At 38.6% G+C, this 16,477-nt stretch overlaps 1 long non-coding RNA gene across 1 annotated transcript in view; it reads right to left on the bottom strand.

Annotated features, from left to right (window-relative positions):
- Positions 1-4,328: 4,328 nt before the first annotated feature.
- The window catches only part of LOC134297775 (uncharacterized), a 71,727-nt gene continuing 59,578 nt past the window's right edge, over positions 4,329-16,477 (bottom strand). Inside the window, exon 2 of the long non-coding RNA XR_010004645.1 lies at positions 4,329-4,501. This is a non-coding gene — a long non-coding RNA (uncharacterized LOC134297775). The remainder of the gene's footprint in view (positions 4,502-16,477) is intronic.

Here is a 16,477-nt window from a genome sequence, read left to right as displayed (position 1 = left end):
TAATCTGAAATCAGATCCTGGGATATAGGGCAGTGAGGATTCAGCCTTGGTAAAAGGCTCTCAGCTCTCTTGAATGCTACTGTCAATGAGGCTTTCTTCTCCATCCCTCTGAGAAAGATCCTTCTCAGGCTGGATCTACACTGCCCTATATCCCAGGATCTCATCTCTTCTTTGAACTAGAGTATATGAGTCTACACTGCCAGAAAATGCTAGGATAAATGGGATCAGATCCTGGGACATAGGGCAGTGTAGAAGGGGCCTCAGTTCTTTGCAGGCTGAACTCCACAGAGGACTTCTCTTGTATTCTTCATGTGCCTCTGAAGGTGGTAAGACTGAGAAAAACACCTTCCCCAAATATTTTACATTTCAGACAGGTTCATATAATTCTTATCAATGTGCACATATTTCTACCATGCCTAAAATAATTTTTGAAAGGAAGAGAAGAACCTCAGAACTGCCTAGCTAACTGGAGGAAGCAGTCCATGCAAATAGAAAAAACAAGTTGAGAACTATACTGCAAAGTTTCTGAAGTTTTTTATAGTGCATCGGATGCATAACAGACAAGTGAGTAATATGATTGCCAAAGTTTTAATAATAGTCTCAAATAGATTAGACACATTGAATCAATGTGATTTATGAATGTACTGACTTATCAACAATCAGCTCAATTGGTCTGCTCTGATTGAAATTATCAATAGGATTCAAGCTGATAATGATATATGAATTATCCCATGGACCGGCTTTACACCAAGACACATTCTCAAGATGAAACAGTATCTGTGTAGCATAGATTTGTAATGAACATGGTCAAACTCCATAATCTGCATCCTTTACAAACAAACCCCCACTTCTAACTATATGCAATGACTGTAACTTCTGTCCTATGAGAGCTGCAAACTCAGGCAACATCCCATAATAATTCATAGCAACACTTTTATAAAAATGGTCAGAACCTTTTCAATAATCCAGAGTTGCCATCTGATTACTTATTACTCAGACGTGCTTAGTGTTGTGTACATAAAATCTCGTCAACAGAGACCAAAGAGGATAGCGCAGACAACAGGAATGATATCTGATATTGCCAAATAAGAAATAGATGAAATCAGATAAAGATACGTTGTAGTCTATTAAATTATCTACACTGCCTGAATTTGTAGATTATAGGGGAAAGTGTGGTCTTTTGTTTTCCCATGAATGTTTCCCACTGCTTTGTGGCAAATGCAGAGTACAGCCAAATTTGGATTGACTAAATAATACCATTCCCTATAGTTAAATAATTGAAATGAATAAGGTGATAGGAAAACAGGAAAGTTCAGGTCTGTTTGTTATGTTTCCTTTGATTTTTTTTGTAAGTATGTAAATCAGTGTCCAATGTTAGGTGTCCAGAATCTGCAGCATTGTTCAAGATAGGAACTCAAATGGGATCTTCACTGAAACTTTAAAATACACACAAAAACAAATGATTGTCTTCTCCTTGTACAGAGTGATGTCAAATGACCTTCTCTCTATCCTCCAGGCTAAGATGCTTTTCCAGACAGTGGATCAATCATTGTATTCCTAGGAGTGGTGTAACATTCACCTTTTAGTAGATAGGCTGAGTTTGGCCCAGTCCACTAGGGACCCAAACTGTGGACACTCAAAACAACATTACATCAACCTAACAGGAGAATTGATTCTCCCTGCAGTGTAAAGGGACACCAAACAATTCATTCCTTCTCTTTTAAAGGGAAAAATAATTCATTATATAGCTTGCTATAATCCATAAGCAGATTGGTATCTCAAAATATTTGTTGGTCCTCATAAAAATGAAGAAAGAAAGGGAAAGGGGGGCATGGGGAAAATGTAGCAGCACCTGTAAGACTAACTGGTTTTTATTTTTGCATGACCTTTTGGGATACAGACCCTCTTCTTTGGATGCAGCACAAGTAGAAGAAATCTTAGGAGTACAGCTATATTTTCTCCTCTTTCTCCTTTTTATGCTCCATGAGACTAATTGTGCTACTCTTTTATTAATCTCTGTGTTATTCTTCTTTCCAATAGTCTATGATCCTAGTTTCTCTGATGAGAAGCTGGCTCATGGGAGACAGTGGTGCTGTATAAATGTATCTCTGCTCCTCACAACAGGAATATAGCATCCACTCCAGAGTAGAGTGATTGATTGTTTTTACTGACATTTCCAAATGATGTATCGCCAATGTTCTTTGATACTGTGTGTATCCAAATTATTCAATTATAGTACAAGGTGTTTCAAAATGATGGACTCAATTTCAAAGTTGTATATTTCATGAAAGCAACACGTTAAAATTACAGAAGAATTTACAAATGGTTTAATCTATATATATAAAAGAGTGATGGCATCAGGGCAGCGGACAAAGCAACAAAACTACAGGCCCCCCAACCTCGAAATTTGACAACACAACCCATCACACATGCCTCAGGGTTGATACAACAAAAAGAAAAGAAAAATAAAGTCCTAATTAGAGGGAGAGCAATAATTGTTTTTATCCAATTGCTGCCAGTTTAGAGGGCTAATCTCTGCCCACTTCGTTGCCTAGCAACCAAGGGACAGCCAGGTTTCAGTTAGGGGACAGGCAAATTTAGGCCTCACTGAGGCTTCTTCCACAGATTATCTAATTTGCACTGGATAATATGGCAGTGTAGACTCAAGGCCCTTCCACACAGCTATATAACCCATTTATAATCTTATATTATCTGCTTTGCACTGGATTATCTTGACTCCACACTGCCATATAATCCACTTCAGTGTGCATTTTATACAGCTGTGAAGAAGGAGCCTCATATAATCCAATTCTAAGCAGATAATATAAGATTATCAATATACAGTAGACTCTCACTTATCCAACATAAACAGGCCAGCAGGATAAGTAAATATATTGGATAATAAGAAGGGATTCAGGAAAAGCTGATTAAACATCAAATTAGGTAATCATTATACAAATTAAGCACCAAAACATCATATTATACAACAAATTTGACAGAAAAGGTAGTTCCACGCGCAGTAATGCTATGTAGTAATTACAGTAGAGTCTCACTTATCCAACACTCGTTTATCAAACGTTCTGGATTATCCAACGCATTTTTGTAGTCAATGTTTTCAATATATCGTGATATTTTGGTGCTAAATTAATAAATACAGTAATTACTACATAGCATTACTGCGTATTGAACTACTTTTTCTGCCAAATTTGTTGTCTAACATGATGTTTTGGTGTTTCATTTGTAAAATCATAACCTAATTTGATATTTAATAGGCTTTTCCTTAACGTCTCCTTATTATCCAACATATTTGCTTATCCAGCATTTTGCCAGCCCACTTATGTTGGATAAGTAAGACTTTACTGTACTGTATTTACAAATTTACCAGTAAAATATCACAATGAATTTAAAACACTGACTACAAAAACATTGATTATGAAAAGGCAGACTGCGTTGGATAATCCAGAACATTGTATAAGCGAATGTTGGATAAGTGAGATTCTACTTTGATATGAAATAATTTCTAGGATAGAATAATGCAGAACAATATAATCTCTAAAACCAGGACAGTAATAAAGAAATAAAGAAAGTAAATAAAGCAAGGAAATTGGAAAATCCACAAAGGAAACAATCAGGGCCAGCTAACACCTCCCAAGAAAGGATTCTTCCAGAAAGGAAGCTGAGAAGGCAGTGAAGCACTATGTATTACCAAAGTTATTATTATTACTATCATTACTATTATTATTATTATTATTATTATTATTATTATTATTATTATTGTGTTGCGGTCAACCGTGAAAATGAATACAATCTGGCTCCAAGTATTCAAAAACACTAAAATCAGAATATATAAAAATTAATGTGGTATAATAAAACAGAACAATACAATCTCTAAAATCAGAACACTAAATAAAGAACAACACTCTGAAAATAGGGGAATTCCACACAGAAAACAATCAGGGCCAGCTAACACCTCCCAACAAAGTATTCCCATCATCAAAGTCTGGCCAATCCTCTGTTTTCTCAGGGCCACAGACAGTAGAAGCACATAAAATATCGCAAACAACACCACTCTGAAAACAAGGCAATTCCAGACAGGAAAGAATCAGGGCCAGCTAACACCTCCCAACCAAAAAATCACTCAGGGAGGAAACAGCTAGGCTTTAAATCTGCAAGGCCATTACATCCTAATCATTTTTCCTAATTGCAGCATTCATACTTGCCTCCAACAGACAAAAAAACAAACAAAAAACAATCAGAAATATTGTATCTTCACAACCTTTAGGAAATAATATCTCCTGATGGCACAGCATGTTAAAGCGCTGAGCTGCTGAACTTCTGGACCGAAAGGCCGCAGGTTTGAATTGGGGGAGCGGAGAGAGCCCCCACTGTTAGCCCCAGCTTCTGCCAACCCAGAAGTTCAAAAACATGTAAATGTGAGTGCATCAATAGGTACTGCTCCGGCGGGAAGGTAACGCCGCTCCATGCAGTCATCCCACATGACCTTGGAGGAGTCTACAGACAACGCCGGCTCTTCGGCTTAGAAATGGAGATGAGCACCAACCCTCAGAATCAGACATGACTGGACTTAACGTCAGGGGAAAACGTTTACCCTTTACCTTAACTACCACCAATTCCTCAATACTTTATTTCCCATACCACCATTCTTCGCCACAGCAACGCATGGCCGGGCACAGCTAGTGAGTTATAAAGTTGTCAAGTTTTACTAACCGTTTTGAGCCAAAACCAAATCTAAAAAATAGATCCACAAATAGAGAGACCTTATATTTCAGGTTTGCCATATTGCAAATGACTGACACTTAGGGTCTGTATATGTATGTGGACAGGCATCTAGGAAGAATCTTTTAAAACTCTATGTTCCACCTTTCCAAGAAATAAGGGTTTCATTCATGGGCAATTTCAAATCAGGTCAATCGTTTTGAAACACTCTGTAGTTTGATGGTATTGTTAAATGCCATGGCTATGGAACCTTGGTATTAGTAGTTTGGGGCTATAATATTACAGCACTTCAGCAAATAAATCTAAGCACCTCTCCCCAAACTACAAATCACAGAATTCCATAGGAGCCATGATATTTGAAATGAGGTCAAATTGCTAAACTGCCAATGAGACTAAAACCTAGGCTGTGTTGTGCCCAGCCAGATATTCACCTTGCACTCAACACCAACCAGGAATCCAAAAGTAGTAGTAAAACAGTTTATTAATAAAATCACATATAAAAAGGAAAAGTCACCATAGGAAGTAAGAAAGGCAAAATCCAAGCGGTAATGGGGGGAAAGAGTCAACAAGTAATAAGCCAGACCAAACTGGCTATGGGAAAACCACTCCAGAGGTGATAATCCAAACAGTTCAAAGCTGTTCCATAAAACAAGGTAGAGGAATACCAGAATCAAAACATGGACATGAATCCAGGAAAAAAAGAATCAAAACATGAACATGAATCCAAAAGCCATATTGCAAAGACTTCTTAAACCATGGATCCAAACTCCCAAGATCTTGGACTAAAACATAAACTGGAATCAAGGCTCGAGATCCTCATTGTTATGTGACGTTGCCTGATCTGAATTCTAAAGGAACAATTCTTTGATTTGAGGTCCACAAGACATGTGACCTTGACTCCCTTGCCTGTGAGACCTCTCATACTGCTGTTTCTCACAGAATCACTGTGACTTTCTTAATTTGCTTGCTTCATATCTAAGATGAAGCCTGAGATTTCTGCTGACCACAGGTGTATTCTCAGGTGATCTTTCTCACCCATCCAACTCCTTATCTAGGATTGCGTCATCTGGGGTTGCTATGATATTAATAGGCAAAAAGTCTTCACCAGCCAGTGCATCTCCCTGTCTGCTGGACTTTGAGGTAGTTTCACTTTCAAGCCCATTCTCACAGACAAGATCTAAACTCCCCTCAGTTCCCTCATTTCCCTCATTGAAAAACCCATCCACTCTCCCAAGCTCTGGAATAGCAATCCTCTCATCGTCATCAGCTGGCTGAACCACAACAGGTTGTAATGTGGAACCTGTCTCAAGTGCTTCATTCATTCCTTGGCCTTTGATTAATTTTCCATTTTCCTTTGTAATGTAGGGTAAGAGTGAAACACATTATTGCTGCCTTAATCATGTATCCTTTGGATTTATGGAAAGTACAGCATGATCAACACTCCCAAATAAAGTTTCTGTTGTTTTCATAATTCTCCATAGTTGAACAGTGGCGTTCACTTTCACAAGATGGAGAGGTAGCTGTCAATACAAGTAGGTTTGAAAAGGGATTAAGCAAATTAATGTAAGATGAAGTTATCAATAGCGCAGGGACATTTACTACCTCAAGAATTAGTCAGCTTACTGTCAAATACTAATAACTATAGAACAATAATAGGAACAGCTTATGTCATGTCCTTGGACTTTCTAGAGACATCTGCTGGGCCACTACAAGACACAAAATTGTGAACTAGCCACAGGCCCTTTGTTCTTCTGCATAATTTGTTGTCTACTTCCTTCCAACTGAGTCTTGTAGCACCACCCCCTTCCCCATTTGCCCTTATTCTCCCTTTATATGCTAGGCTATGATGAGTCTGACACAAGATCACCATATAAAGTTCATTTATTTTATTTGTTTATTAAAGTCATGGCTGAGCAAGGGCTTTGAATCCATGCCTCCCTTGTCAAAGACCAGAATGGTATCTATCACAATATGGTATCAATCTAAGGGGGAAATATGAAAAATCCTAATTGAATTGCTTCAGTAATATATTAACTGGGCATGCTCCCATTTAGACGGTTGTCCTATTTATCTGAAAGTTAGTCTTACAGAAAGCAGTGGTATTTGCTTCTGCGTAGGTAAGCGTAGGCTTATGCTGCCCCACATCTAAGAGCATTATGTATCAATAGACTCTCTGAAATGGATAAACCCCAAAGGGTACATTTAAAAGAAAGCATTCATTTCCCATTTTGGCAGCAATTTGACCTGCTCCTTCAAAGGGCATTCTCCATCGTGTATATTTCTACATTCTCAAGGGTGGAGTTAGCTTCTTGTTCTTCACAGTATTTGAGAATATGTCATGAAAGAGAATGAACTACCCATCACTCTGTGTAAAGTCATTTCCTTCGTACAAAGGATTTAGGTCAATCTGTTGAAGGAGAGCCCGATAGATTGCACATGGGGCATAAAAGTAAACTTTAGTTTCCACAGCTGCCTTCTGGCAGTCTAGTCTAGTAAATGCATTTATGGAGCAAACACCAGCTGACCCCACAGCAATTAAAGTAGTATCTAAAGCCAAGCAAGAAGGGAGAGAAGTAATCCATTACAGTCCTTTTATGGCCTTAAAAAACCCTTAGAATAGTGTTGCTCGATACGGTGTTCCCGAAATGACTTCAATTCACATGATCCCTCCAACTGGCAATATTAACTGGTGCAGATTAGAATTATAGTCCAAAATTGTTGGAAGACCAGGTTGGAGAAGATGCATCAAATTTAACCTATTTGACTGATTTGTGAACCCCCTTTTCAGTTTTGTATTACAAAATTAATTATAAGGCAATTTCTTATAGATACTAGCCACTATGAAAATTGTAGAAAAAGAGAGGAAAACTAGATAGGAACTAATTAGAAAGCATGAATACGCCCTTCTGAATTATATGTTCTGGTTGTCAGGTAATTTCATACCATGGGTGGCTGGCAAGTGCTTCAGGAAAAGCAAAACAAAATGAACTAATACGAACTGCTTGTCAGGACCAAACAATGCTACTCCAATAAGAGAACATGCTGTGATACAGAAAAAGGCAGGTTAGAAGTGACGTAAAGCAAACGTTTTTCAAAAAATGAAGTGAGCATCAGCAAAGTTATTCTTGTTCTCCAAGTAAAGCCTCACCCTTTTGTGAATCTATTGCTTTTATTTATATACATTTTCTTGGGCTCTTAAAAGCAATGCATTTCATTCAGAATAAAAGAACTCATTAGAGACCAAGGAACATTCCAACAGCTTTTTCAGACAGTTTTTAACTCAATACATGTGCAATTCAGGTGTCTTTCATTTTGAATGAAACCATGTTGACATTTTAATATCATTTACATTGCACAGAATGTACTTTTGGAAGTTGGACTTTCATGATGGGAAGCTATCAACTTTGCAAAGAAGTTAGAAACTGTTAAAAGGATTTGGGAAATATTAGACCTGATATGAACATAGGTGTTTCAGATATGTTTTAAAGGTTATCATTTACAAATTAAATAAACAAGTCTACCAGCAGGAGATAACAATCCACTAAAAGTTCTCTGAAACAGAAAGATTTTGGTAATTTAATGTATTGGGTTCCAACAGAGCTCACTCAGGAATTTGTTATTGTTATTATAGGCCTGTCACAAGCATTTTCTTGCCAAGATTTGTTTAGAGCAGGTTTGCCTAAGCCTTCTGTTGACATTGATTACTATGGGTTACTATGGTTGAGTGAGGATTTCACCCCTGGTCCCCAGAGTGTTGAGTTCCATCTACACATCATTTAGGTCAATGCAGATTTGGATCAGCCCCACGGTAGCCAAATGCCTATCCAGGGTAACATAGGCAAGGCCAACTGAATATAGCCTTGACCTGTGTTACCCAAAGTTGGGGGAAAGTCCAAATTCTGCTACAGGAGTTGGGGGTTTTCCCCAGCGTAGGGCCTATGGAGACAATTGGGTGGTCTCCAAATGGAACTGGTCACAACTGCCCCCACTGCCATACCACATTTCCTAGATTTGGGTGACCTGAGAACACCGAATGGCAATCCCATTCTTCTCCTCCTCCATATTATGGTGGTCTGTGGCCATGACATGTTTTCATGTTTGCTGTCACATGCCATAATATCAGCTAAGGTGACAGGTTCACTTGGAAAGGAGAGGGAAAAGGAGGAGGGTTTTCCTCTTTTACCCCTCCCTGGGTGCCCAGTAGCTCTGGCTAACATCATAGCATACAATGGTGGACAGGTAGAACCTATGTCACAGCTGGAGGCAGCTACAACACAGAGGGCAGGGTAAGGACAGTTAGGGTGGCCGTCCAACAGTGCTGAACCGTGTTTGACCCCACTGAGCCTTTCCAATGGCTGGGGGAGTCCCTTTAGGGACCATACCAAAGGCCAATCTGGTCTTCATCACACTGGATTAACTCCGAGTTATGTGTTTGAGTAGATCCGTCCTCAGGAGAACTTTCCACAAAGTGGGCAAATATTTCCAAATTTGGCAATCTTCATTTCAAACCAAATCTTCACCTGCTTTGCTGGAATGCTCTCCCGAGGAAGCTTTGTTGGGTTTAAGCGCTTTATTCTTTTAGACCTTTGACTAAAGTCTAACTCTCTCAGAGAGCTTTTAGTGCATTATTGTCTTGACTTTGCTATCTTAGTGTTCTGACTTCTCTGATTACTCTTGGGTTTGGGGTGGAATCTCATGTTATATCTTATGTGCTTATGTGTATTACATATTTTTTATCATGAAGGCTGTTTTGAATTCATTTCAATCAAAACATAATATAGCTAGCTAACTTACTGTACAGCTACATTTCTAATCTGACATTAATTTTTGGATTTAATTTGCTGGAGAACAAAAATAAGAGTTGAGTACTTGTACATTTTCTCCATAAGGACTTAAGCTGATCTTGCAGGACCAGACTAAGCATCTTTTTGGGGCCAGGATTTTCTTTGTTGATGGCCAACCATATCCTTCTGAGAAACTAATGTTATTGTGTCATTCAAGTCACTTCTGACCTGTTACTACCCCAAGGCAAACCTATCACAGCATTTTCTTGACCATTGCCTTCTTCTTGAGATTGTGACTTGCCCAATGGGTTTCATAGCTGAGCAAGGATTCAAATGCTGGTCTGCAAAATTATACTGCAATGCTCAAACCACTACACCATGCAGGATATGAATGTGATCCTTCTTTCCATTTGGGATTGAAAGATATATTGCCTGTAAGTCTGAAGGTTCCTTTGAGCTATCATGGTTAATTAGTTCCAACAAACTACTGCTGATGAATTTGTCCAATCTCTTTTTATTAGCACATAACCAGTCTAATGCCTACATCGAAACTATTGGATGCAATTGCCAACAGGAGCGATGAAAGCCATAAATTAATTACATTGTGTAAAACAGTGCTTTGTTTTTATGTTCAGAATGTGTTCAAGAGTCATTTCAATGGGCTGACTCATTTTATTATTGATGATGAGATGATGATGAGATGATGATGATGATGATGATGATGATGATGATGGAAGAAAGTTATCTCTATTATTCCTTATGAACTTCATTGCTTTTATAATTTTTTATTATGGCCTCGGTTGCATCTACACTGTAGAAATAATGCAGTTTGACAACACTTTAACTGTCATGGCCCAGTACTATGAAATCATGGAGTTTGTAGTTTGGTGAGGCACTAGGACTCATGGACAAAGAAGATTTTGTAAAAATTACAACTCTCAGGATTCAGCAGTGTTGAGCCATTACAATTAATGTGGTGTCATTGATTCTTTAGTGAAGATACAAAACTATTCTTCCTTTTCTTATATTAAGCCTTCTCTGCCAAAGAGTGCTGGTGACTCACCAAACTGTTGTTTCCCGGATTCCATAGCATTGACCCATGGCAGTTCAAGCAGTGTCAAAGCTGCATTAATTCTATAGTGTAGATGCACTCCAAGCTGATCAAAATGACCAATGTTTCCTTATTCAGAATGAGCCTTTGACATTTTGGACACTCTTTTCTATACAGTTTCTGGTGCAGTAATACTCCAAATGGGGGTAGCTGCATCATAGATTTATACCAGTGGTTCTCAACCTTCCTGATGTCGCAACCCCTTAATACAGTTCCTCATGTTGTGGTGACCCCCAACCATAAGATTTTTTCGTTGCTACTTGGTAACTGTAATTTTGCTACTTTTATGAATCGTAATGTAAATATCTGATATGCAGGAGTTATTTTCATTCAGTGGACCAAATTTGGCACAAATACACAATAAGCCCAAATTTGAATACTGGTGGGGTTGGGTGAGGGATTGATTTTGTCATTTGGGAGTTGTAGTTGCTGAGATTTATAGTTCACCTATAATCAAAGAGCATTTTTAACTCCACCAACGATGGAACTGAACCAAACTTGGCACACAGAACTCCCATGACCAACAGAAAATACTGGAAAGATTTGGTGGGCATTGACCTTGAGTTTTGAAGTTATAGTTCACCTATATCCAGAGAGCACTGTGGACTCAAACAATGATGGATCTGGACCAAACTTGGCATGAATACTCAATATACCCAAATTTGAACACTGCTAGAGTTTGGGGAAAATAGACCTTGGCATTTGGGAGTTATAACTGCTGGGATTTATAGTTCACTTACAATCAAAGGGCCACTTGAACCCCACCAAAGATGGAATTGGGCCAAACATCCCACACAGAACCCTCATGACCAACAGAAAATACTGATCTTTGGTGACCCCTCTGACATGCTCCTCGCGACCCCCCCCCCCCGAGGTCCTAACCCCCAGGTTGAACAACGCTGATTTATACCAAAATATAAAGAGACTAGAAGTTTTATTTTTAATCTTTTCACTAATAACGTTATCTAAAGACAAACAAGCCAGATAAAATATAACTTACTAAAACTGGTTTGTTCTAGCATTCTCTCCTGCTCAAGTCTCAGTTTTTGTCTCATTGAGTTTCACAATATGATTGCTTACAGCCAGTGCCTTTATGTGGGTGAAGAAATATTCTTTAAAATAATAGTTGAGTCACTGATTAATTTAGTTAATTGTAACAATGGGAATTCAACCTGTCTCTTGGTTTATTTGCCCAGGATGGCCCTTTTGTGCTAAAGCCCATTCTTGGGCACAGCTACCGTAGATCCAGGCATGTAGTCGGGGGGGGGGGGGGGGCTTGTGATTCTCAGAGTGGTCCGCGAGAAGGCCTTACTGGTATTATTTAAACTGTTATGTTTATTCATATCATGATCTGACCACCATGCTCAATATATCCCATATGCATGGGGGTATTGGGATAACGATACAAACAGTTTCCTAGGGTAGATCCTCTCTCACTCAGACTCAGCCCCCCCCCCCCCCAATCAAAATCCTGGCTACGGGCCTGCGTAGACCTATCAAATCCATGGAACTCAGTGTGGGTTTTTTTTTTCTTCTTTGTGCTTTTACCACACCTTCTATTGCAAGATCTCAGGGTGGCACACAATTGAAACAATACAAACAGTTTAAAACAATTTCAGATTAAAACAGCTAAATAACTTAAGTATGGTGAAAGCATATTAAATAAATCACTAGTTAAAACACGTAATAATATGTTGATGTTAACAAATCCTATTCATTCTGTCACTGGGATTAACATGATTGGGCCCATAAAGCAAAATGAATGATTGGTCCTAAATATCAAAGCAAGTGGACCATATTTTTGTATTTCGGTTGCATTTCCACTCGCAATTCATTTGCTGAAACCTGCTACTGAAATTGAGCTTATCAATAGAAACACATGGCAATATTTGGGTGTGTAAATCTCTTAGTACTGGCCAGTTTTTGTCTTTTAGAACACAGCGTTCTATACGATTAATCCATCAAAACAAAGACACCACTTTATTTATTGCAGCTCACCTCTGGAAACATGTTCTACATGGAATCCAAGACAAATCTTCTGATCCTGATACACTGCCCATTTGTATGAAAACTAGGTGTTGTAATATTTATATCAGTAGGGAGCTGGGTCAGGTCTTTTAGCATCATCCAGTCTGTGCTATGCAATATAAAGAACTAGGCTTCCGTTAATCTTCTTCCCTGGAGCAGATTTGTAATCAAGACCCAATTTGAAAGCAGTAATGTATCTGCAACTGAATTATTTCAGGCAATGTGATATACATGTGCCAATCTGCAGCTGAGACAGTGGATTCGTCATTGATAATAAAGAAGGAATGTTTCTGAGTTAATCTGGAGATGCTTCCATCTAGTTGTCTGATAACTTTCTATTCAACAGGTATATGCATATGTATTCATATGCCTTGTGTATGTTTCAGGGTCACACACTATCATGTTACAGGATACTGGGGAATCACAATCCATTGACTTTCACTATTTTCTGCAAAGATGAAATCATCAACAGTGATATCAGAATTAGCACTGAAGTTCTCTGGCTGATGTTTTGCAGCTGACTGGCAGTCGTCCACAAGTCTCTCGTTTAAATGGCAATTAAAAGGCAATTGCCATTATGATAGGAATTTTCATTTAACCTTTGTACTGGACATCTTTTTTAAAGAAAAAGATGATAAGAAGCAGGGTGAGCTTTTGGTGTATCTCTCTCAGAATACCAGATGAAGATAATTGCTATGGACATCTATATCCCTCGCATTTCTCCCAAAACACCAGATTGGGACAATTGCCACGTGCACATCTATATTCCTTGTATCTCTCCCCAAACACCAGATTTGGACAGCTATCATGACCATCTACCATAACCATCCATCTGTGCTGGATTTATATGCAAGCTATGTGGCCGATAGTTATATAAAACACGAGAAACCTCTAAATATAATATAATACACATTTGAGGGCAATACTATAAGGCCTCTTGAATGAGGCATTGCTTCAGACATTAGTATAAATCAGTCCTGATTTTTTACAAGGAAGACAGATGTAAAATTTTGACTTCATACATAGAGGGTGCATCTACACTGTAGAGGTAATGTAATTCGACACCACTTTAACTACCATGGCTAAATGCTATGGAATCATGGGAGGTCGTTTTAGCATTATTTGCCAAAGAGTGCTGGTTCTTCACGAGGTTACTACTGTTGGGTGACTGGGCTTATTAACAAAATACCCTCCCCATGAATGTATTGCAGAGTAAATTATGAGCAGCAGCGTGACCCAGCACCAGTAGCCAAAAGTGATAAAAAGAATAAAAACACACAGACCAATGTTATATCTTCCTTTGGAAGCTTTTCTTTATAGCAAAATAATATGATTGCACTATTTACAAAAACAGAGTTTCCATAACACAAGTAAAGTTCTTTATACTTCCTTCTTTGCTTCCACACTGGGCTTCTTTCTCATGCAAATAAATAGCCTCGCTCTCGCAGAGCCTCCTCTCACACCAAACCTACACAGGAGCTTTACACATGAGGCCTTCAGCCTGGGTCTTCTCTCACTGAAGCTTCTCCAACCAGGCCTTCTCACATTGAGGCGTCTCTCACACTCCTCAAAATGACACTAGCTTATATAACCCTTTCAGTTCTTGACTTACATTTTTGTAATTAAAAATGCCTAGTTAATTTTTAATATTTCTGACAACTATTCCCATAATTCCATTGTATTGAGCTGTGGCAGTTAAATTGGTATCAAACTGCATTGGTGCTACAGTGTAATGCAGCCATAGATCTACGGATGACAATATTGACATATTTCTTTAACAAGGAGCTTACAGTTCACATAAGATAGAAAACATAAAAATCAAGGAAGTCCCTTTTGGATTCTCAATGACCGTCTTACCTAGAATACTATAGTATGAAAGCAGTAAACTACTGTACTACTGTATTTCTGTTTGTTTCCACGCCAACATTTTCACCTACACAGATATATAGACCCTCCTATTTAAACCTGGGCATTGAAGACTCTGTCTACAAGGCAGCATGAGGACCTGATCTTTTGAAAAGGAAACAAACATGGCAGTAGTATTATTATAGTTTGCTATAGTTGCATTAATGAACAATACAGCCAACTCTCTGCTAACTGGAACTCAAACAGTCCGAACTCCCAAGCAACCAGCAAAAAGAAAATGAAGATATAATACTAAAGCTGTGTAACATTAAAACTGTGTTACATTAAGTTTGCCTTTATTGGTCTTAACTTTTCTTTTAACTAGTGCATTTCAATATTAATATCACATCAATGGAGAGTTTATGGTATGGCATAGTATGGGGTATAGTATTACTTAGACTTATTTTTAATAGTAACTCTCAAGCAACCAGAAGTTAATTTTATCTGGTATTTAACAATCCTCATGGGTGCCGGTTAACTGAGTGTCTACTGTATAAAGGAGGCACTGGGAAGAAACAGAAGGAGGCCATATGAAGATTACAACACATCTGGAAATACGTTTGAAGATGGAGGTGAGGGTTTTGGATATGCACACCTCTACTATTACAACTCATGTTGCAAACAAGATATGTACAAAATAGCCTTTTATTTGAGGCAGGTGTATTTGATTGCATGACATTGGCTGTTTGTTGTGGTCACTTTGTAAAGTGCTAGATACACAAAGATGCATACATGATAATACAGTACACTCTCAGTTAACTGGCACTCAAGGGGATTGGTAGATGCTGGTAAATTGTGTTTCTGTTGCTCGAGAGTTACTATTAAAAATAGGCCTAACTGATACTATACCCCATACTACACTATACCATAAACTCTATATTGACTTATGGATATTGAAATACAGTAATTAAAAGCAAATTAAGACAAGCTGAATGAAACACAGTTTTACTATATTATACATGTATTTTAACTTTTATTTAAAGCATTTTAAAATATTTTTCACCAGTTGTTTCAGAGTTCCAGTTGCCCGAGTTCCAGTTAACTGAGAGTTTACCGTAATAATGACAAAAGAATATGATCTTGACCTTGGCCCTGCATACATGGCTTGCATCTCTATTGCACTACATTGAATTTTCTCTGTAGGGCTGACAGTGGAAACTAAGCAAAAACTAGCACAGACTAATAATAATAATAATAATAATAATAATAATAATAATAATAATAATAAAACTTTATTTATACCCCGCCACCATCTCCCCAATGGGGACTCGGGGCGGCTTACATGGGGCCATGCCCAGGACAATACAATATAACCATATCATAATGCAATTAAATAATACAATACATAAAATAAACAGTACAACATAAGATCAAAACAGCAGTATAACAAGGGCGGGCCGCATGAACACTACATTTAAAAAACTAGATTAAAAATTAAAAACTCTGGGTGAGAAAGGGATCAGAATAAAAACCTTGAGGGACAGGGACGTCAGATAGTGAACCAGTCTAGAGGATAAATATTGGGGGGAGTATCAAAGAACGTTTACTCTCCGAAAGCACACCAGAAGAGCCATGTTTTTAAATCTTTCCTGAAGGCTAAAAGGGTGGGGGCTTGCCTGATTTCAATGGGCAGTGAGTTCCACAAGCGGGGGGCCACAGCAGAAAAGGCCCTCTCCCTTGTTCCTACAAGGCGGGCCTGAGATATAGGTAGTGGCGACAGGAGGGCCTCCCCTGATGATCGGAGAGATCGGGCAGGTTTATGGTAGGAGATACGTTCACGAAGGTAGGCGGGTCCCAAACCGTTTAGGGCTTTATAAATGATGGTCTGCACCTTGAATTGGGACCGGAAGATGAACGGCAGCCAGTGGAGCTCCTTAAACAGGGGAGTAGATCTCTCCCTGTAACTCGCCCC

Source organism: Anolis carolinensis, chromosome 3 (genome assembly GCF_035594765.1).
Source record: "Anolis carolinensis isolate JA03-04 chromosome 3, rAnoCar3.1.pri, whole genome shotgun sequence".
Taxonomy (NCBI): Eukaryota; Metazoa; Chordata; class Lepidosauria; order Squamata; family Dactyloidae; genus Anolis; species Anolis carolinensis.
Note: the sequence above shows the minus strand (reverse complement) of the source record. Positions and strands in the feature narration are given on the sequence as shown.